General features: G+C 44.1%; 1 protein-coding gene across 2 annotated transcripts in view; it reads right to left on the bottom strand.

Annotated features, from left to right (window-relative positions):
* Nucleotides 1-21,482, bottom strand: part of GFI1B (growth factor independent 1B transcriptional repressor) — a 34,143-nt gene extending 12,661 nt beyond the window's left edge. Inside the window, exons 1-3 of one of the 2 annotated variants that reach the window (XM_082207870.1) lie at nucleotides 21,367-21,482; nucleotides 3,823-3,916; nucleotides 400-786 (exon numbers count right to left, since the gene is read on the bottom strand). The gene's annotated coding sequence lies outside the window, so the exon portion shown is untranslated. The remainder of the gene's footprint in view (nucleotides 1-399; nucleotides 787-3,822; nucleotides 3,917-21,366) is intronic. The other variant, XM_082207869.1, reaches the window with a different exon arrangement.
* Nucleotides 21,483-23,721: the final 2,239 nt, after the last annotated feature.

Below are 23,721 nucleotides of genomic sequence, written 5' to 3'. Positions count from 1 at the left end.
CCCTACTCAGTGGGGCTTTTTTTACTGAGAAGACATGGTTAAGATTATGCTGCAAGTTACTTAATTCCATAGATTTCAATGGGGTCTACTCTGAGTATGACCAACATTAGCTCTCACCCATAACTTTAAAAACCCCCACCATATAGTAACTTCTATCTGCAACCCTCTTGCAGCACAGCTTTTCAGAAGATTTGGTTTCTATTACATCAATACAAGCTTTAACCTAGCTCTTAGAAGTGAACTGTAGGTCCTACTCAGTGTTGGTCCTACTTAGAGTAGATTCATTGAAAAATATGGACATGACTTAGGCCCATTAATTTCAGGGGGCTACTTGGAAAACTTTGGATACAATCCTTTAAAAAAATATTATTATTATTATTAGTGAAGGGGGGAAATTACCTGTTATTGCAGAATTGCTGAAAGTAGACTTGTTTTTTCCCTCAGGGACGATCCTCACAGTGAAGTTGCCTTCTCTACGACTTTTCCACAGTCTTGCTGTCAGCTGAAGTTAGACACATCTCCCTCATTCTTCCCCTTCTTCACTTTCCCTCATTCTCCTCCCTGATTTTTCAATCTGATTATACTCATGTCAAAATCTGGTGGTGAACCAGGCAGCCAATGAGGAACTAAACCCCTCCACAGCATTTGCTTATCAAAACCTCCCAGGCTTCATGACCTTGAAGAGAATATTGTGTTGCTCAAGTCCCAGAAGTGACACCCTTTCACAGACGGTTGGTGACTTTTTATTTTTTATTTGGTAGAGTGTTCTTTCAAGATACTGATTTTCTAGAAATGGGAAAGGAAAATATAATTTGCCCAAACATACACAACTGAAAAACATGCTGGGCTTTGTGAAGGAAAAGTAGTGTTGCTATTTTTTCACTTAGGGCATTTATGTTAAACTCATGTCAGTCATGATGAATTTATTGGGTGACTTTACGAAATCCATCCATTTCCTGAGACCCCCACCCCATAACTAGCAATGTGGGGAATTATAATAATACCGCCCTGCCTTGCAAAGCTGTTAGGTTACTGAAATAAGAAGAACATAATAAGAGCTCTGCCTCAGTAGGCCAATGACCCCATCTAGTCCAGAATCCTGTTCTCACAGTGGCGCCAGCCAGGCACCTGTAGGAAACTTGTAAGCAGGACAACAGCACTCTTCCCTCCTGTGGTTTCCAGCAATGATATTCAGAAGATTGGAAGCAGAACATAGTCATGGCTATCTGTCTAACATTCAGTTTCATTGAATACTCACAAGTTCTGGTATTATGAAAAAGGGATGGGGCAAGTGCTTTGAACCCTCTAAATGGGAAACACTCTAAGTGTCCAATTGTATCTAAATACAGACTTAAAGCTGCTCCTCAATGGCAAGGACCATTGTGCAAATTTGCTTGCGATCTTTTAAGAGGTGTTTGCATGCATAGCCATCAGACAAATAAACAACTTTCCAAAATACATAGTAGATTTACCACCACTACTACACTACTACTACTACTACTACTACTACTACTACTACTACAATAATTAATTCATATTCATATATTGCTTTTCAACACCCCACAAGTCCCCCAAAGCAGTGGACCACATATTAAAACAACAAAATACAGAATGGAGTACAGTGGTACCTCAGGTTACATATGCTTCAGGTTACATATGCTTCAGGTTACAGACTCCGCTAATGCAGAAATATTACCTCGGGTTAAGAACTTTGCTTCAGGATGAGAACAGAAATCGTGCTCCAGTGGCGCGGTGGCAGCAGGAAGCCCCATTAGCTAAAGTGGTGCTTCAGGTTAAGAAGTTTCAGGTTAAGAATGGACCTCCGGAACAGATTAAGTACTTAACCCAAGGTAAAGGTAAAGGGACCCCTGACCATTAGGTCCAGTCGTGACCGACTCTGGGTTTGCGGCGCTCATCTCACTTTATTCGCCAGGGGAGCCGGCGTACAGCTTCCAGGTCATGTGGTCAGCATGACTAAGCTGCTTCTGGAGAACCAAAGCACCAAACACCGTTTACCTATTTATCTACTTGCACTTTGACATGCTTTCGAACTGCTAGGTTGGCAGGAGCAGGGACCGAGCGACAGGAGTTCACTCCATCACGGGGATTCAAACCGCCGACCTGATTGGCAAGTCCTAGGCTCTGTGGTTTAACCCACAGCACCACCAGAGTCTCTTCTAACCCAAGGTACCACTGTACAATAAAATGGCCTAATAGACTGATCATCAAGTGCAACAATTTTAAAAGAACAAAACCACACATATAGGAAGGCCAAAGAAAAGCCCTTCCAAATGGTGCTCCCACAAACTCCTATATCCCACTCCCAGGGCCTTGAAAAGATAGAGCTGCTGCTTTGCTCTAGAACAGGGTGGTCCAACTTTTCATAGCAAGTGGGCTGCAAGAGAACTTTGACAGGGAACTTGCGGGCTACCTTGTCCCTTTGGGAATGAGACATTAAGTTCTGGCAGGGTCCTAGAGCCCTTCCATCTCCTTCCCAAAGCCCAGTGCCTCACTTACCTGGCTTTGGGAAGGCAGCACAAGGGCTGGGAGGGCTGATGGAGGACATCAAATGTTGCCAAGGGTTACCAAAAAAAGGCCCTGAGGGCTGTGCATTGGACCATCCTGTCCTAGAAGTTTATTGGGTGTGGATCAAAAGGGGCTTATGCCTGAAACCAGCCCCCTCCATTTATTGCCTGTTGTAGAGATGCTTTGTTTTCAAGTCACATTTTGACACATGGGGTGGGGTGGGGTGGAGGGGGTGGAGATGTCTTCACCCAATACACATTACCTGATCCTTTCCATACACCTGCGATCCCTCCACTCCCCAAATTCTTATAATAATAATAATGAATTTTATTTATTTTATTCAACAAAGCTGTCATCTGGGCATGTACAATGGGTGTTTGAAACTTACTCAACTTAAGCATGGCTCAGGTTTTCAAATCAGATGGAAGGTGGGTTCGTGGGGGAAATGCATAAAACAACAGAATTTCTGAAGGAACTGCTGGATGCATATGGATTGTGACTAATGTCATGTGGACTCAGCTCGAAACACCAGAGATAGGCTCAGGTAATGCATACAACACAACCTAAGCTTTTTTTGTTTTGTTTTTAATCAAGTAGATGTCGCTACTGCCATCTACTGACAACATAAAATTTCACATTTCTCATATTATTGTTGTTATTACAGTGGTACCTTGGGTTAAGTACTTAATTCGTTCCAGAGGTCCGTACTTAACCTGAAACTGTTCTTAACCTGAAGCACCACTTTAGCTAATGGGGCCTCCTGCTGCTGCCGTGCCGCCGGAGCACAATTTCTGTTCTCATCCTGAAGCAAAGTTCTTAACCTGAAGCACTATTTATGGGTTAGCAGAGTTTGTAACCTGAAGCGTATGTAACCTGAAGCGTATGTAACCCAAGGTACCACTGTATTATTATTTTATTAAAGATTTTCTTGATTTACAAAAGTGTGTGCAATGTCTCCATTGATTGATTATTGATTGTGGCCCTCAGCCCTCAGACACATCATCTTCAATGCCCCCCATAACCTAGAAGAGGTAGGATTCTCTGATGTTACATATGATCCTCTAGGCCAGGGGTCAGCAACCTTTTTCAGTCGTGGGCTGGTCCACCGTCCCTCAGACCATGTGGTGGGCCGGACTGTATTTTGAAAAAATAAATAAATGAACAAATTCCTATGGCCACAAATAACTCAGAGATGCATTTTAAATAAAAGCACACATTCTGCTCATGTAAAAACACCAGGCAGGCCCACAAATAACCCAGAGGTGCATTTTAAATAAAAGGATGCATTCTACTCACGTAAAAACACGCTGATTCCCAGACCATCCGTGGGCTGGATTGAGAAGGTGATTGGGCTGCATCCAGACCCAGGGCCTTAGTGTGCCTACCCCTGCTGTGGGATAAGAACATAAGAAGAGTCCTGTTGCATCACTGTTACCACTGTGGCCAATCAGCACATTACACACCTGGCGCACTGATGAGGTACCAAGGCCACAGCCTTGAGTGAGGTGCCTGACAGGTGCCTGACTGGTTTCAAGGCCTTTTCTGTCATCTGCCTCTGTCTCTCTCTTGCTGCTGAATCCCTTTCACAGCCTTGACATTTCCCTCTCTCAGGGAAGAGAGATGCAGCAGCGAGAGGGGCAGTTCATACCTAACTATGCCAACTTTGAACCAACCCCTTCTAAATTCAGTGACATTTACTCCCAGGTAAGGACTTTCAGGATTCCATGAAAATAAAGGACTCTGCTCTTACTCTGAAGTAGATGCAACTGAGTTCAATGGACCTTGCTCTGCACCCTTAAAATACATACATTGATTCCCTCTAGTGACTTTATCAATAAATATTACAGTATAAATTTGTGAAGTCTTTAATGTGTCATCGCGGAACTTTTGCACGGTTGTTTTCTGCTATAGCACAACACTGCCACCCTTTGGGATAATAAAATGATAGTGATAATTACAAGGCACACATCCAAGGATGGGTGCACTGGATTATAGCCATAAATTGCATGCTGCAGTAAATCTACAGATCATAGCTGTGGTTCTTGCAGTGCAGGGGGCTGGAATAGATGACCTTTGGATTCATTCAAACTCTACAATTCTAGGAGGCGGTAATCTCTTGCAGGATCTCCCTTTTGGCTGTTGTGTTGATTGCTTTTTTTCTTTTTGCCCAACATTAAAAAGTGTCCTTGGGTAGGAGAATTAGCAGCTGCCTAATCAGCCTGGAAATCAGCTTGCTTTCCTTATAAGGAGGTTGATGTTCAGGGCCAAGCAACAGAGGCCTATGCTAATTCCTAGAAAGTCTTTAGGCTGTAATCCTATACATGCTTTTACTTTTTGTCAGGCTGACCCTGCCTCATGCTCCCAGGGCTGCATCCTTGACTGGGGGCATGTGGGAGGTGGCTGGCAGATGTGATGGGTTTGCAATGGGGGTATTTTTAATCAGAATTGGGAGGTCAAACTGTCCTATTTATTTATTTATTTATTATTAGGGGGTGGGAGCAGATAGTGCTGTTCTTTTTCAAACACCATGGGCAGTTGGAGGAGAGCATTGAAGTAGCCACATCTGTGGGCGGTGCTGAGCATCTCTATCTGCCCAAATGTCCCAGGCTGCAGGTTGATGGAAAGAGCTCAAAAAGCGCCTCTTCAGCTCCCAGCTAGTCAAATGTTTGTTTTTGGTAAAAGTGAGAAACGGCAGGGCAAGGGGGCGCCATTTTATGGTTTGCCTCGGGCTGCAAAATGTATTTGGCCAGCCCTGGCACTCTAGCCCTCTCTCTGTTAAGTTGTGGGTGAACATATCAGATGACACAGCGATTCTTCAAACAGCTCTTGTTTATTCACAGGCCAGAACTGAACTGAACAGTAAACAGCTCAGCCGGCCTGCTTTTATAGGCAGCCAGCTGTCAACACTGTAGCAACAACAACCCAGGGTTTCCCGCCTAAAATAACTGACGTGAACCTGAGTGAAAACTCTCTACATGATACTCCTGGTGGCCAGGGTGAGAACTTCAATACATAACACTCTCCACTTGTGAATCTCAGCAACAGGCATTCGGAGGCATGCGGCCTCAGGCAGTGCAGTGGAGGAGCCACTGTCATAGCCACTGCGGGTCATAGTCATCGATAATCTGTATGAAATGGAAATGGAAACCTTTGTAATCCACCAATATCTGGAGGGCAAAAGTTCTGCACTCCTGCACCACAACACTAGCTCGATGTTCAAGTCAAAGAAGTATGCCATATTCACACCATACATTTGGTGCTCAGTTCCCCCAAAGAATTATGGGAACTGTGGTTTGTGAAGGGTGCTGGCAGTTCTTAGGGGACTCCTATATCCCTCCCAGAGCTACAATTCCCAGAGTGGCTTAATGATTTTTTTAAAATAGGGTTTTACATTTATAAACATCAAAATATCACATTATATAACAAGAACATCATTCCCCAGTTTCCCCCTTCCTCCATGCAACTTACCTCAACTTCCTCTTCTGGTTTATTTTAACATAATATCTTCTGCTTATTCTACTTTTTTCTCAACTTTTTGGTATCTTTAAATCCTATTCTTACAGTTCTGTTTTCATATTAACGTCATATTTATAATTACTATATTTATTTTGTTAATTGTCAGTGTTTATTCAAAGCCTGATATTATGTCCAATTCTTTGCCTTGTTTCTGTAAATATGCTGTAAATAGTTCCCAATCTTTTTAAAAATCCCTGTTGTCCTTATTTCAGAGTCTTTCAGTTAGTTTTGCCATTTCGGCATATTCCATAAGTTTCTCTTGTCATTCTTCTTTAGTTCATACTTTATCGCTTTTCCATCTTTGTGCTAATAACATCCTTGCCACAGTTGTAGCATACATAAAGAATTTTTGTTTCACTTTTGGCAAATCTTGACCTAAAATACCTAACAAAAAAGCTTATGGATTTTTAACAAAAGTTATCTTAAACATTTTTTTCATTTCATTATATATCATTTCCCAGTAATTTTTAATTATTTTACAATTCCACCATGAATGAAAAAAGGTGCCTTCCTTTTCTTTACACTTCCAACACTTATTGGTGCCGGTTTTATACATTTTAGCCATTTTCAAAAGTGTAATATACGATAGGTACATCATTTTCATATAATTCTCTTTTAACAAAGTACAATCAGTAAACTTCAGATTCACTCTCCATAGTTTCTCCCAGTCTTCCATTTGTATGTTATGTCCTAAACCTTGTGCCTACTTGAGCATAATAAAAATAAATAAAAAGGGGTTTAGTTACACAGTATCTAGATTCCAAAAAGAAATTGTAGGCGAAAACACTAAGCTTTTAAAAAAAGATGTGTAACATATTATTAGATTGGGAGACCAAAGACGAAGAGGTGAAATCTGTAACGATCAGAGTGGCTTAGTGATCAATCCCAGGGAACTCCAGAAATGAATTCCAGCTCTGGGAGGGGAAGAAGGTTTTCCTAATGGCTCTCAGCACCAGATTCCTGGACCTAGGATTCATTTGGACCATGACGATTTAAAGTGGTACCATAGGCTTTAATGGTATGGTGTGATTGTGGCCCAGATAACACTACTGCGTGGTCTGATCCAGCCAGGTGGTTCTTAGTGTCTTACTGGCTTTTGATGCACACTGCACACTTTAAGACATTACAGGCAGAATAAATAAATCATTAAAGGCCATGGACTCATAAGAGGAAATAAGGGTAATGATATAATGGGGGGGGGGGTTTGAAATATTTTATGCATTGGGATTCTAAACCCACCCCTCCACCCCGTCTCTTTCCATTAACAAGCCCCACTTTCAAATACCCCTCCCCAGAATGGTGCACCAATTTATTTATTCCGATGTAATGTTATGCAGATTAAGTCAAGGAGAAATAATATTACTAATTGCTTCCATCCATTCCTTTTCTGAAGCCCCATCCTAATTTAAGTTTTTCTCCCCCCCCCCTTTCTCTTCCCAGGGGAAGATTAAATAAACATGCCTCCAGCACAGCAGGAGGGGGGGGAGACTGAAATAAAAATTAATTGTAATTCACAAAGTGGGACAGGATTAGAAGGCAGTTCACATCAAGAAACTGATTCCCCCATCCCTCTGTCTGAGATGGGCTGACCTCTCGCAGGTGAAACTTCAAGGGAAACAAGCATAGAATCCCATGTGCAGGGAATTGTGAAATATGCAGACACAATCCCAGATTGCAGAACCATCTTCAAAGGCTGTTTGTGCTAGGTTTTATATCCTGAACCAATACCCTTCTGGTGATAAGAAAGAGCAGCAGTTCTGCAGCCTGACCTTTTGCAGAGTTAGGGCATGCCACTTAGGGGAAGGCTAATGATGGCTACTAATCATGGTGGTTGGAGGTAGTAGTGCTTTTGAACACCAGTTGCTGGAAATCACAAGGGGGGGTGCTCTTGTACTTGGGTCCTGCTTGCCAGTTTCCTGGCAAGACATCTGTTCGGTCATTGTGAGAACAGGATGCTGGAGCAGATGGGCCACTGGTGTGGTCCAGCAGACCTGTCATGTTCTTATGGGCTATAGCTCAGTGGTAAGGACCCTGACCATTAGGTCCAGTCGTGGCCGACTCTGGGGCGTTCATCTCACTTTATTGGCTGAGGAAGCGGGCATAGAGCTTCCGGGTCATGTGGCCAGCATGACTAAGCCGCTTCTGGCGAACCAGAGCAGCGCACGGAAATGCTGCTTACCTTCCCGCTGGAACGGTACCTATTTATCTACTTGCATTTTGACGTGCTTTTGAACTGCTAGGTTTGCAGGAGCAGGGACTGAGCAACGGGAGCTCACCCCGTTGCAGGGATTCGAACTGCCAACCTTCTGATCAGCAAGTCCTAGGCTCTGTGGTTTAACCCACATTATTACCTGCAGAAGGTCCCAAGTTCAATCCATGGCATTTCTGGTGTGCCCGCTGCCTGAAACCCTGGAGAGCCACTGTTGATCAGCTGAACTACACATTTCCATCATCCCTGGCAATTGGCCATACTTGCTGGGCCTGATGGGAGTTGTAGTTCTGTGAACACATTTAAAAGCCCATCGAATGTTCAATCAGCCAAAGGCCTGGTTATAGAGAAACATTTTTACCTGCTGCCCAAAGGTATGTAACGAAGGTGCTAGGCAAGCATCCCTCGGGAGAGCATTTCACAAGGTGGGAGCCCCCCCCCCAAAATGCCCATTCTCATGTTGCCCCTCTCTGGGTCTCTCGCAAAGGACGAACACAAAGAAGGGCCTTGGGTGATGATTGCAGCATCCGGGTCAGTTTATATAAGGAGATGTGGTCCTTGAGGTACAGTGGTACCTCAGGTTAAGAACTTAATTTGTTCCGGAGGTCCGTTCTTAACCTGAAACTGTTCTTAACCTGAGACACCACTTTAGCTAATGGGGCATCCCGCTGCCACCACGCCATTTCTGTTATCATCCTGAAGCAAAGTTCTTAACCCAAGGGACTATTTCTGGGTTAGCGGAGTCTGTAACCTGAAGCATCTGTAACCTGAGGTACTACTGTATTGTCTTCCTGAGCCATTTAAGGCTTTATAGGTCAAAACCAGTACTGTACTTTGGACTCAGAAACTTACAGGCACCCAGTACTATCAGACTAGGATTGGTGTCTTGCCCCAGTGAGCAACCTGGCTGCCAAGTTCTGCTCCAGCTGAAGTTTTCAAACCATCTTCAGAGGCAGCCCCATGTATAACACATTGCAATAATCTAACCTAGAGGTCACCAGACGTTCCTAGGCTCAGCTTGCTGTGCTTAACAGATAGTATGCCAGCCAACCGCAATCCTAAAATCTCAACCCATGTGTTGTCTGGCACAGAGTATTTGCTTTGTTAATTTCCCATTACCTCCCTTTGACTCTCCGTTATGATTCTTCTCCCAGGCAATTTCCTAAATGGGAAACTGGTTTGGCTTGTATTTTAGCACCTTGCTAAATCCAGTGTCTGGCAGTCCATTTCAGTCCGTTGAATAAACCCCAACACTCACTAGACTCAGGAATTTAGAGGAGGATCTGGCACCCAGGAGTTTAGGGGAATCAAGCCCCGCCACAGACTCATAACAATATGAATCCTGAGCCAGAACACATCAGCTGTTTTTCCTGCATTGCTATAACTAGAGTGAAGAGTACTTCATCTTCTCCTGCCTATTCTGAGTGTGATGAGTCAACTTTACCATCATATCGGAAAGGATAGGAGGAGTCCTTGCATCCTACATTTTGGAGAGATATACTAAGGCAATGAATGATTGCCACAAGTCTCTTGGAGAGATGGAGTTGATTATTCTCTGCAGTTTCAACTTTTCTGAGCAGCATCAATGAAAATCTACATTTCAGCTTCCACAGCCATTGCTGGCACTGAACATGAAGCATCTAGAATCCTGATGATGAACTCTTTATAAAGATCAAATCTATATCAGGCTCACAGGACCAATGTTTCTACAACCAGAAATATTGTTTTAATGTCATTTATAATTTCAAGCATTGGAAAAAAAAGTATTTGTATGGGTGGGCATTGTATTTTTATCATTTTCAATAATTTAAATACCTAATCTCATTTATTTATTTATTAAGTTTACAACACAAACACACACACTCATAAAACAAAAAATGAGACAAAAAAACCAGGAGAAAACAATATCAAGGTATTGTACAGAAAAATTTCAATTCTTCATTTCTTCCAATTGACTTCCTCCATCCTTATGACGAATCTGTTTTCATTTGGTAAACTGTTTCCTTCTTATCTTCTAATATCTCTTTTTTTTATTTGGCGGCTATTTCTATAACTATAGAAAGTGATTCAAATTGTAGGAAACAAACCAAAACAAGGCTTATGTTCTCCAGAAACAAATAAAGAAAATAATTGGTTATGCTTCGAGTGCATGTGGGTAAAGAATGGGTATACAGTGGTACCTCAGGTTACAGGCGCTTCAGGTTACAGACACTTCAGGTTACAGATGCTTCAGGTTACAGACTCCGCTAACCCAGAAATAGTACCTCAGGTTAAGAACTTTGATTCAGGATGAGAACAGAAATTGCAGCGGTGCAGTGGTAGCGGGAGGCCCCATTAGCTAAAGTGGTACCTCAGGTTAAGAACAGTTTCAGGTTAAGAACGGACCTCCAGAACGAATTAAGTTCTTAACCCGAGGTACCACTGTACATGTGTGTGAAATAACTGCTTGTTAGTACTACTAAGTCAGTTGGCCCATAATTTGTTATACGGGGCTCACCATCTGTTGTTGATACTATACTACACTTTGACCAGTGTGATCAGCAGAGTATGCACAGCTCCTGCAGAGTCTTCAAGCAGAACATTAGATTTTTCCCACTTTCCAGTACAGTGGTACCTCGGTTTACGAACTTAATCCATTCCGGAAATCCTTTCTTAAACCAAAGCTGTTCTTAAACAAAGGCGCGCTTTCCCTAATGAGGCCTCCTGCTGCCAGTACCCTTCCTCCGTTCAGCTTCCGTTCTTGGACCAAGGTAAAGTTTTCAAACTGGGACACTATTTCCGGTTTTGTGGAGTTCATATACCAAATAGTTCATAAACAGGTACTACTGTAGCCAGCCTTTTCCAGAGTTCCAGGTTAAGAAAACACCTTGCCCACATGATTCAGTTTTTTTCATTTTGGCCAGAGGTTTTTGTTTTGTTTTGTGTTTTGTTTTGTTTTGCAGAAAGGGTACTTTGCGTAAATAAGGTAAGTGCCAATGTGGTGTTTTGTGTTTCATTAATGTCTTGAACAAAAATATATCTTCCATTTTAATCTCTCAATAGTTTTGTAGACTGAAATTTAAATAATGAATGTATTAATAAGGTAGGGTTGCCATATTTCAAAATGAAAATCTGGAAACATGTTGAGCAAGTTTTCCAACTATTTTAAAGGAATATCACCAAAAACGACACTCCGACATAGGTTGCCATACATCTGGATTTTCCCAGACACTTCAGAGATTTCTGCCAGATGCTGTTAACGAGGGCTGAATTCCTCCTGTGTCTGGAAAATCTGGACATATGGCAACCCTAAATAAGGTCCACCCCTCTAGCTCTGTGGAAGCCACTTGCCATGAACTTTTGGCTAACCCATGACTGTTAAACAATGGTTTTTTTCTATCTGCTTTATGGGTTTCTTGAAAAAAGGCTATATATAGATCCATTTTGAACAAATAAGTTTTCATTCTGGTGCGTTTTATTGGATCTCCCAACCCCTTCACTGTTAAAGAAATTAGATTAATATCTGTAGCTCATTTGGGCCATTAAGCAAAACAGTGGTGCCCCACAAGACGAATGCCTCGCAAGACGAAAAACTCGCTAGACGAAAGAGTTTTCCGTTTTTTGAGTCGTTCCGCAGGACGAATTTCCCTATGGGCTTGCTTCGCAAGATGAAACGTCTTGTGAGTTCTTGTGAGTTTGTTTCCTTTTTCTTAAAGCCGCTAAGCCGTTAATAGCCGCTAAGCCGTTAATAGCCGCTAAGCCGTTAATAGCCGTGCTTCGCAAGACGAAAAAACCGCAAGACGAAGAGACTCGCGGAACAGATTATTTTCGTCTTGCGAGGCACCACTGTAGTGTCCTTTGCCAATCTAAGCTTTCCATGTTTTTGAATTAACCCAAAACCTTTAGAACAGAGGTCAGCAAACTTTTTCAGCAGTGGGCTGGTCCACTGTCCCTCAGACCTTGTGGGGGGCTATATTTTGAAGGAAATAATAAAAATGAACAAATTCATATTGTTGTGTATTGAGTCAAAGGATTTTATATCTGTATTATTATTGTCTGTACTTGCATTAGGGTAAAGTAACTGCCTTTTGGTTTCAGAGGGTACAGCTACTATTGGTCCATTTAAGCTGCTGTATTTGGATCCTCTGTCTTATTGGTTTCCTCCAAAAGGCAGGACAGTGATTGCCTGATATTGTTCCCTCCAAAATGTATCCGTTCTAGCTATTTCCCTGTCCCTATAAATATAGCTTTCCCCTCCTCAGTCTTCAGTCTTGTTTGCTTAAATAAAGAAGTGTTACTACAGAACTGTCTCCAGCATATTATGTCAAGAGAGCTGAAATCACAAACCCCACGTCACAACACATATGCCCCACAAATAACCCAGAGATGCATTTTAAATAAAAGGACACATTCTACTCATGTAAAAAAGTGCTGATTCCCGGACTGTCTGCGGGCCGGATTTAGAAGATGATTGGGCCAGATCTGGCCCCCAGGCCTTAGTTTGCCTACCCATGCTTTAGAACAGGGGTAGGAAACCTAAGGCCTGTGGGCCGGATGCGGCCCAATCGCCTTCTAAATCTGGCCTGCGTATGGTCCGGGAATCAGCACGTTTTTACATGAGTAGAATGTGTCCTTTTATTTAAAATGAATCTCTGGGTTATTTGTGGGGCATAAGAATTCGTTCATTCCCCACCCACCCCAAAAATAGTCCGGCCCACCACATGGTCTGGCCCACGGCTGAAAAAGGTTGCTGACCCCTGCTTTAGAACTTACACCCTGGTGTCTGTCCTCTTTTTAACAGTAGAGGGCACTCCAGTGCTACTATGGGTAGAGAGAAAATCATAAGCATAAAAATCAAACATTTTAAATGATGAGGTACATTAAAGTGCATATTTTCTTGTAAATATCATGTCCCAACCTCTGGGTACCTTCAATATATTTATATTTTCCGGTCATTCCAGTTTAATTGCATTCACTTCTATAGAAAATGAGCCTTTTTTCTCTTTTAAACAGCATTCGAGTTTTAGTTTCTGTTTAAACATAGTTAATAAGTTAACCATTCAAAGGTTTTTCGAAAGTTTCAAAACGTTTGGCCAAAGGTGAAGGGTTCTTTTGGATTCAATGGCAATAACAACACAAGTGGAGGGAAGCTAGCTGCTTTTATTAAATAGCAGTCTTGACTACAGCACAAAGAAGCAGTGAAAGAGTCTTTAGCAAAATAACACAGCGTGAACAAAATGAAGCTAATTCTGTCATCAAGAGCTGACCAGCCTATTATCTAAATAGCTCCAATCTGTTAAACTAGGCCAATATACTGTACCAGGGAGGGACCAGAGGAACATGGTTTTATGGATTTGAAAAGGGAGCCTCCCTAAACCCTAGAAATTAGTAAATAGTAGGATTTTACAGTGGTGCCTCGCAAGACGAAATTAATTCGTTCCGCAAGTTTTTTCTTCTTGCGAGTTTTTCGTCTTGCGAAGCACAGTTTCCCATAGGAATGCATTGAAAATCAATCAATGCGTTCCTATGGAGACCGTCCGGGGACAGAGGGGAAGCGCCGCTCTGTCCCCTCTTTTGAAGCAAGGGGCGGAGAGGAGAAGATCGCTTCTCCCCGCCGCTCCTTGCTTCAAAAGAGGTCCGGGGACAGCGGGGAAGACGCGCTGCGCTTCCCGCTGTCCCCAGAGCTTGCGGGGCAAGCTTCGTTTTGCGAAGCAAGCCCATAGGGAAATTCGTCTTGCGAGGCAACTCGAAAAAGAAAAAACCTTTCGTTTTGCGAGTTTTGCGAAGCAAGCCCATAGGGAAATTCGTCTTGCGAGGCAACTCGAAAACGAAAAAACCTTTCGTTTTGCGAGTTTTTCGTCTCGTGAGGCGTTCGTCTTGCGGGGCACCACTGTATTTGGAGTATTGAAGGGTAGGTTGGAGGTCAGTGGAAAAGTACAGGCTAAGCTTCCTTCAAAGCCAGAACCTCACATGAGACAGAGGTGTTAGCATGACAAAAAGTGTTGATGGCCCCTCTAGAAGGAATAGTGGGCCTGGGCAGACAGAGGTTGCCATTCTGATGGTGTGGTGGTGGCCCAAAGGGCAACAATAAATGTGATAATGGCTTACAACAATGGGAAGCGTGTTTGATGTGACAGGAAAAGAGAGGTTTTTAGAGCAAGGTGTACTGAACAGAAGTAGGGAAGAGCCTAACATGAGGCACATACTTCCATGTGGTGGGAGAGCCCCAGAATCCAACTATTCTGGACAACAGCCATACGAGAAATATGTAAAATAACTAAGCAAGTATTAGACCCCAGAATTGGCCCTACTAAACATCTTCCAAGACAACAATGCCCACTTACACCACAAAGAACTCATAACCCACCTACTCTCAGCAGCCAGAAACACCATAACAAGACACTGGAGAGACCTGTCAGGAGTAAGCATGGATCGATGGTACCAAACAGTATGGGAAACAACCTTACTGGAAAAATTAACCAATAAACTGAAATTGACACGGGGACAAACAGAAGAAGACACCTTGACCCCGGTATGGCTCCCCTTTATCACATACACAGCCCAACAAGACAATGACGACAGCCCACCAACAGCATACAAATCAATATGGCTAACCTGATCCAAAACACCCACCCACCCCACTCACACACGAAAACAAATAGCACCACAGCCAATCACAAACAAACAACCACACCCTAGGCCAACCCCAACCTCTCTCACCACCAAAGGAACACAAGTGAACAGCACAAGAAACGCTGACACCAAAGCCTACATATATTAAGCATAACAGAAACATCGCCACCCACCCCACCCATCTTCCCTCCCTCCATCCCTTCTCTCTCTCTCTCTCTCTCTTTTTCCTGTAATGTCTCAACAAATGAAATGGATTTGTAAAAATGTTACATGGAAAAAATATGAGAGACATTACACTTACTACTGTAAAACAAATAAATCTTTAATAAAATAAAATATAATAAAAAAAGAAGTTGTTGTTGTTTAGTCGTTTAGTCGTGTCCGACTCTTCGTGACCCCATGGACCAGAGCACGCCAGGCACTTCTGTCCTCCACTGCCTCCCGCAGTTTGATCAAACTCATGCTAGTGGCTTCAAGAACACCATCCAACCATCTCATTCTCTGTCGTCCCCTTCTCCTTGTGCCCTCCATCTTTCCCAACATCAGGGTCTTTTCCAGGGAGTCCTCTCTTCTCATGAGGTGGCCAAAGTATTGGAGCCTCAGCTTCACGATCTGTCCTTCCAGTGAGCACTCAGGGCTGATTTCCTTCAGAATGGAGAGGTTTGATCTTCTTGCAGTCCATGGGACTCTCAAGAGTCTCCTCCAGCACCATAATTCAAAAGCATCAATTCTTCGGCGATCAGCCTTCTTTATGGTCCAGCTCTCACTTCCATACATCACTACTGGGAAAACCATGGCTTTTACTATACGGACCTTTGTTGGCAAGGTGATGTCTCTGCTTTTTAAGATGTTGTCTAGGCTTGCCATCGCCTTTCTCCCAAGGAGCAGGCGTCTTTTAATTTCGTGACTGCTGTCACCATCTGCACTGATCATGGAGCCCAAGAAAGTAAAATCTCTCACTGCTTCCATTTCTTCCCCATCTATTTGCCAGGAGGTGATGGGACCAGTGGCCATGATCTTCGTTTTTTTGATGTTGAGCTTCAGACCATATTTTGCGCTCTCCTCTTTCACCCTCAAAAAAAAGAAGTAGGGGAGAGCAAAGAGAGATCCATCTTGGGCAGGTTGGCCGAAGTCTAACAAGGAGAGAGACCTTTGACTCCAGTGCTGTACTGCGGTGGGAACAAGCCCTGCTTGAGATGACCATGCTATAAGATTTGGACTCCATGAAGACTGAAGATGTAAATATGTGAGTATATTATATTTCTTAAAGCTATGACAGTCTCCTCCACATCTTCAGTTCTCTAAAGGGCACAAACCCTGGGTGAATGTCTGGAACCCCCTGGAAACTTTCTACCGCTCAGCAGAGAGTGGGGGTGGTGTCCAACTTTTGTAACACTGGAGCTTCTGGAGAGAAAGATGTAGACCAGGGGTCAGTGACCTTTTTCAGCCATGGGCTGGTCCATCGTCCCTCAGACCATGTGGTGGGCCGGATTATATTTTGAAAAAGAAAAAGAAATGAACGAATTCCTATGCCCCACAAAAACCCAGAGATGCATTTTAAATATGTATAATCACACACTCTTCTCATGTAAAAACACCAGGCAGGCCCCACAAATAACCCAGAGATGCATTTTAAATAAAAGGACGCAATCTACTCATGTAAAAACACGCTGATTCCCAGACCAGCCACAGGCTGGATTGAGATGGCGATTGGGCTGCATCCGGCCCCCGGGCCATAGGTTGCCTGACGTAGGCGCAACGTCTACCTGAGGTAACAATGAAGGGAGAAACAGTAACACCTTTTGAGCAGTTCGAGTTAGGCTGGAAAAGCACCAGAAGCAATGATTTGATGAAATGAGGCAGCTGGTGACATAGTGGGGGAGAAGTCTCCTTGCATAGCAAAAATGTGACTCCATTCCAGCAGCCAGCGGTGGAAGAAAAAGAGAAAATGGAGGTACCAGAGAGCAAGAATTGCTACCAGTTGAATTCTATACCACGTGAGGAGAGTGCCCTGCTGAGATGCTACAAGGGTCAGGGAGTAATCTGGGAGCCTAGCTGCCAGACCGCCCAGGGTGGCCAGAAAGATCCAGAATATGTGGGTGGGCAGTTGAAGGGCTTGGACTGTGAGGAGTTGCAGCCTGCAACTGAATGCAATGGAGACAAGTATGAGCTGTCGGGAGTGGGGGAGCAGTTGGCTCCCACTGAGTTGGAAGTTGTGCCTGAGGAAATGGGAGAGGCGCCAGCACCTGTGAGGAAGGCAGTAGATGCTGGTCTGTCTACCCATGGAAGAGGCAGCAGCTTCCTTTGTGCTCAGGGAGAAGCCAGAAGAGCAGTGGATGACTGCTGGATTGATACTTTCAGGGGGTGTCAGGAGAAAGGGGATGTAATAAACAAAAATCTGCCCTTGTTCCCTTATGGGGAACACAAGAGCCCTTATAGAGTCCTTTGCAGGTTCTCCATCGGTCGGAGAAAATAACAGAGGCCAACCAGAGGATATTGAGAAGTAAAGCAGCTCGTAAGCCTGATCTTTGTTGAACTGTTGTAACAGGGTCTCCCCTCTCACACAGGAAAGGAGGAGGGACCCAGAACCCAGGTGTGCCCGCCCTTATATAGACATTTTAAATTGGCCGCCCTGGAGTCCAAGACCACCCCCAGAAACATCATACATATATCACAGGAGTGTAGCTCAAGACCACCCCCCAGATACATCATACCTACATCACAGAAAGGGCAGTCTACAACAGAAATCTGAGTGCATTGTTTATCTCCTTTCTGGCAGACTTGTTAAGGGTCACTTGATTGGATACCCTGGGGAGCATGGCCAGTCTTTTGTAATGACAAATACTTAGTTCCTGAGCCAGGTCACAGGCTCACCCTAATCATACACAGACATACCCTTAAGACAGGATTTGTGAATGAAAAGACAATGGGGAGACTTTTCCATTTCCTTCAACCTTGCAGAGAAAACATTTGGTCAGTTTGAGAGTCAAAATGGTTCCAGGGCTGTTTTCCTGTGCTGCTTCAGACATGTGGTTTCTATATTTATGTACGTGTTTGCTTGGTACCTTTATGAACATTTATTATACATATAAGACCTTTATTTTTTATTTCAGGGAGCAGACAGCTGAATCAAAACAGGAGGCTTCAGTGCCTGTTGGATTTGGTGAGGGGGGAACGTTGGGGCTTTTGTCCCTTGGATGGCTCCAAATGGCCTTGAGTGGGAGAGGAAATGACCCAATGCTAGAAACAGTCCTTAAGTGGACTCTAGCAGTCAGAGCTGCCAAGAGCAATGCGGTCTGGGGAAGAAAGCTGCTGGGGAAGTTACATGTCTTTGTTTAGCAGCAGGAGCAGGGCCAGATTTAGGTTTGATGAGGCCCTAAGCTACTGAAGGTAATGGGGCCCTTTATATGTCCAGCTGTCCTTTGTCAACAACAAATTGTTGCTGTTTTTTTCAGTTGCATATATGCTATATGGTAATTTATGGACCTAATAGGTATCTAAAGCCATTTGCACATAACAAAATATGTATTTTATCAAAGTAATTGTTGAACTATATAAAGAAATGAGCAAACCAGTGATATTTTAGGCGCAGGCTAGCAGGCGGGGTCCATTACTTACGTCATAGGAGCTTACACAACCCAAAACACTGTTGCTGTATGTAGGTTTTATTTTATTTGTTATCTTATATTTTGGAAATGTACATCCAGGGTTTTTTCCTTTAATTTTTTTTGGGGCCCCCAAGAGAGTGTATATTGTCTCCCTGCTTATTTAACTTATATGCAGAATTCATCATGCGAAAGGCTGGGCTGGATGAATCCCAAGCCGGAATTAAGATTGCCGGAAGAAATATCAACAACCTCAGATATGCAGATGACACAACCTTGATGGCAGAAAGTGAAGAGGAATTAAAGAACCTTTTAATGAGGGTGAAAGAGGAGAGCGCAAAATATGGTCTGAAGCTCAACATCAAAAAAACGAAGATCATGGCCACTGGTCCCATCACCTCCTGGCAAATAGATGGGGAAGAAATGGAAGCAGTGAGAGATTTTACCTTCTTGGGCTCCATGATCAGTGCAGATGGTGACAGCAGTCACGAAATTAAAAGACGCCTGCTCCTTGGGAGAAAGGCGATGGCAAACCTAGACAACATCTTAAAAAGCAGAGACATCACCTTGCCAACAAAGGTCCGTATAGTAAAAGCCATGGTTTTCCCAGTAGTGATGTATGGAAGTGAGAGCTGGACCATAAAGAAGGCTGATCGCCGAAGAATTGATGCTTTTGAATTATGGTGCTGGAGGAGACTCTTGAGAGTCCCATGGACTGCAAGAAGATCAAACCTCTCCATTCTGAAGGAAATCAGCCCTGAGCGCTCACTGGAAGGACAGATCGTGAAGCTGAGGCTCCAATACTTTGGCCACCTCATGAGAAGAGAAGACTCCCTGGAAAAGACCCTGATGTTGTGAAAGATGGAGGGCGCAAGGAGAAGGGGACGACAGAGAATGAGATGGTTGGATGGTGTTCTTGAAGCTACTAGCATGAGTTTGATCAAACTGCGGGAGGCAGTGGAGGACAGAAGTGCCTGGCGTGCTCTGGTCCATGGGGTCACCAAGAGTCGGACACGACTAAACGACTAAACAAGAGAGTGGGGCCCTAAGCTAAAGCTTGTTTTGCTTATACATAAATCCGGCACTGACCAGGAGTATGCAAAGAGGGGTTTTCTGGACATCTGTGTGGGTGGGGCGGGCCTGGAGATTCCGAAGAAAGTGCCCCCAGATAAAGCCTAGTGGCAAGATTTTCATTTGGGATATGGGTCAGGAGATGGGGTGGACTGGGCCCCAGGGAAGAGATTCCCCATGTGCCAGAGAGGAAACAGCTGGGGGCCCCGGAATTGTGTTTCAAGCAGCTGCATAAAATGCAGGTGTAAGTTTGGAAGCCCTGACCCACAACCCAGAAGGAATAGCAGGGCCCCAGGAAGACTGAACCTGTGGATTAACCAACAAGGACTGAGAACTTTGTTTGATTTACTCAGTAGTAAGAATTCTGTGGAAACCCCAGGCAGGGTATTGCAACAAGGAGAGGAGGATGGGTTTCTGCTGACTGAACAGATTTACAAAGGGACTTTGCCTGCTGCAAGTTCAACAAAGGTTTTGAAATGCTGTGGTGTGTTTTGTTTTCTTGAATGCAGTTGGTGGTGGAGGAGCTAGTAAGTGTTTTGTCTAAATTACTCTGTTCAGTAATGTGCTTTTGCATGCTTGTGATAATGAAAACTGTTAATGATGTATAGGAACTGTGCTGATAAGAAATGGTGAAAATGTTGATAGTGATGACGAAGGGCCTCTCGGTTGAGACAGCTCTGGTTCTGAGGCTGGCATCCTGACTTAAACATGCTTTGGAAACTCATAATCTTGGCTGCCAAGTGTGGGTGACTGGGTAAGCTGCAGTGGAATGGTTATCAGAGTGTACCTCAAGAGGAAAGAGAAAGCCTGGAGGATTCCAGGGAAGCTGGAAGTCACCTGGATATTAACTGTTCTTATGTTTTTAAACATGTCACTGCACTATCACCTGCTTTGATGTGTTGCTCTAAATGCTGTAACCTTTCTGTTATTTCTTCTGCACACCTATGGAAAGCTGTCTCTCTTTCTAAAAGGGTGGTAGTGTTATAGATTTTGGGGGACCTGCCTAAACCCTAGAAATTAGTAAATGGTAGGATTTGAGTATTTGGCATTTTGAAGGCAAGATTGGAAGTCAGTGGAAAAGTACAGGCTAAGCTTCCTTTCGAGCCAGGGCCTCATCTGAGATAGAGGCGTTGGCATGATAAAAGGTGTCAATGACCCATCTAAGAGGAATCTTGGGCCTGGGCATACAGAGGTTGCCATGATGGTGGTGTGTGTGTTTGAGTTGACAGGAACAGAGAGGTTTTTAGAGCAAGGTGTGTTGGCCAGAAGAAGGGGAGAACAAAGATAGATCCATCTTGGGCAGGTTGGCTGAAGTCTGACAAGGAGAGAGGCCTTTGACTCCAGTGCTGTACTGCGGTGGGAACAAGCCCTGCTTGAGATGACCATGCTGTAAGATCTGGACTACGACAGTTTTTGCCACGTCTGCCCTTCTCAGACAGTATTTTAGATGGGAAAAAATATCATTTTTTTTCTTACATGCACTGATGATAGTCAGTTTGGATGGGGGGCTTTTATCAATTTCTGAAGTCACACAATCAACCAGTAGCTGAAGTGGGTTCCACACAGTCACAAAAACAAGTCCCAAAAATGAAGTCACAAGCCACAGTCACAAAAGCAAAGTCACAAGTCAGTCCCATAAAACGAAGAACAAATCACAGTCAAAAAAACAAAAAAGCCACACAAACCAAAACGCAAAATGGAACAAGACAATGAAAAGCGACCCCTAAAACAGCAATTTTACATAATTTTTACAATCTAATGAAGCCATTGATCCATAAAATGAAATCAATAAAACAGTACAAAATGAAAATGTGATTTTTTTCTTACCTACGCTGATGATAGTCATTGTTTGGATGGGGGCTCAGGGTCCTCTTTCCCAATCGACTTGGCTCCTGGCATTCATGGAGGCCTCAGAGGGCTCCCGCGGCTTGAGCCCAGTCACGGAGCCTCTGCAGGCCCCGTGGATGTTGGGGCTTGGCTCCCCGCATTTGCGGAGGCCTCTGAGAGCTCCGTAGGCCCTGCGGATGTCCGCGCTTGGCTCCAGGCAGTGGCGAGGCCTCCGAGAGCTCGGACAACTTACTTCCGGGTTACAATAGTTCGTAACCCTAAAAAACGTAAGTTGAAGAGTTCGTAACCTGAGGTACCACGTTAAAATCTTTTGGCTACATTTTTCCAGTTACATTTTTCTATTCTAGTTACATCTTTTAGTGTAAGAAAACACTTTTTTGAAAGATACAAAAGGGATACCTTTGATAGAGTCAATGGTTGGATTGCTCAGCTACATTCTTTAGTGGTATTACAGTACCTCGGGTTACATACGCTTCAGGTTATATATGTTCAGGTTACATACGCTTCAGGTTACAGACTCCGCTAACCCAGAAATATTACCTTGGGTTAAGAACTTTGCTTCAGGATAAGAACAGAAATCGTGCTCTGGTGGCACGGCGGCAGCAGGAGGCCCCATTAGCTAAAGTGGTGCTTCAGGTTAAGAACAGTTTCAGGTTAAGAACAGACCTCCGGAACGAATTAAGTACGTAACCAGAGGTAGCACTGTACAGCTACACAGAAGTAAAAGATACAAGTAAAAAGATAAATTCTTTTGTTAGCATAGAAATACGTAACACTGAGAGGTTCATTTATTAACTACCCTCTCTGAGCATGGTTTCTCTTATGAAAGCTCTCAATAGGTCTTTCCTGTGTCTAGCTATGGTATCTCCAGCTGCTGAGAGTGACTTATGAGTTCCTTGTCATGTACATGTGGGTTATTGTCCTGGAATATATTTAATTGTGCTTTTTCTGGAGTTACTTCTATTACCTGTTTCGTTATTTTTTATATTTCCTGCAATATTGGGCCATTGGCTCATAGGTGTCATAGAATCATAGAGTTGGAAGAGACCACAAGGGCCATCGAGTCCAACCCCCCGCCAAGCAGGAAACACCATCAGAGCACTCCTGACATATGGTTGTCAAGCCTCTGCTTAAAGACCTCCAAAGAAGGAGACTCCACCACACTCCTTGGCAGCAAATTCCACTGGCGAACAGCTCTTACTGTCAGGAAGTTCTTCCTAATGTTTAGGTGGAATCTTCTTTCTTGTAGTTTGGATCCATTGCTCCGTGTCCGCTTCTCTGGAGCAGCAGAAAACAACCTTTCTCCCTTTTTGTGTGGGAAATACCCTTATTCCAGCGCCGTTTCCCGCCCTTTCCCGCTGCTATCCCGGAGTGTTAGATATCCTGTAGACTGTCCCTGGGACAGGTGAGGCCGCTGATCCCTTATTTTCAAATCTGAAAGTTGTCAGCTATGCATTGGCTTGATCCACCTGGCTCTTCCTAGGTTCTTATGCTGATATATACAGTGGTACCTTGGGTTAAGTACCTAATTCGTTCAGGAGGTCCATACTTAACCTGAAACTGTTCTTAACCTGAAGCACCACTTTAGCTAATGGGGCCTCCTGCTGCCGCTGGAGCACGATTTCTGTTCTCATCCTGAAGCAAAGTTCTTAACCCGAGGTACTATTTCTGGGTTAGTGGAGTCTGTAACCTGAAGCGTATGTAACCCGAGGTACCACTGTAATAGTGATGAATGTTCTTGGAATAAATGTAGTGTTTTAATGCAACCGTGTCTGCTTTCATGAGACGAATGGAAACTCAGATATTGCATAGAAAGACCAAGGGGTCTGCCCTTGTAACTTTCCCCTCCAGTGAGCTGCGGGCCTATTCCTAGTTCTGACCATTTTCTAATTACGCGGCAGGCGGGTTCAAGTTGTCCAGGCCGCAGTTGCTAACGTAAACAGGGTGGGCGTGGCCCCCAGGGCCGAACCCGGTAGCACCTCCCTCCATCAGCTTTGCTTGTCCGTTTGCAAAAGTTTCCTCCCGCCTTGCTCCCCCACAGAGCGACTTCGCATCACATGACCCACCCCTAGTGCTGGAACCTTTTTCGCCGCGGGCCTCCCTCGGAATCACGAGACCTCGAGTCGATTTACGCATTGCCAACCTGTTCTGATAACCGTCCGCCTCCGCCCTAGAGCAAAGGACACCGGAGACGGCACACACCCTGCTCGGGTCTCACTATCCTAAGAGAAGGGGTCTTGGTTGAGGCGGCAAAAGGATGTGACACCGGGCGGGAGCGGGGGGTCGCTTGTGTTGTAGGAGAGGGACTATTTTCTGAAGGAGGGGGCGAGGAAG

The sequence above is a fragment of the Podarcis vaucheri genome (genome assembly GCF_965113315.1).
Source record: "Podarcis vaucheri genome assembly, chromosome: Z".
NCBI classification, from domain to species: domain Eukaryota; kingdom Metazoa; phylum Chordata; class Lepidosauria; order Squamata; family Lacertidae; genus Podarcis; species Podarcis vaucheri.
This window is presented reverse-complemented; position numbering and strand designations above follow the sequence as displayed.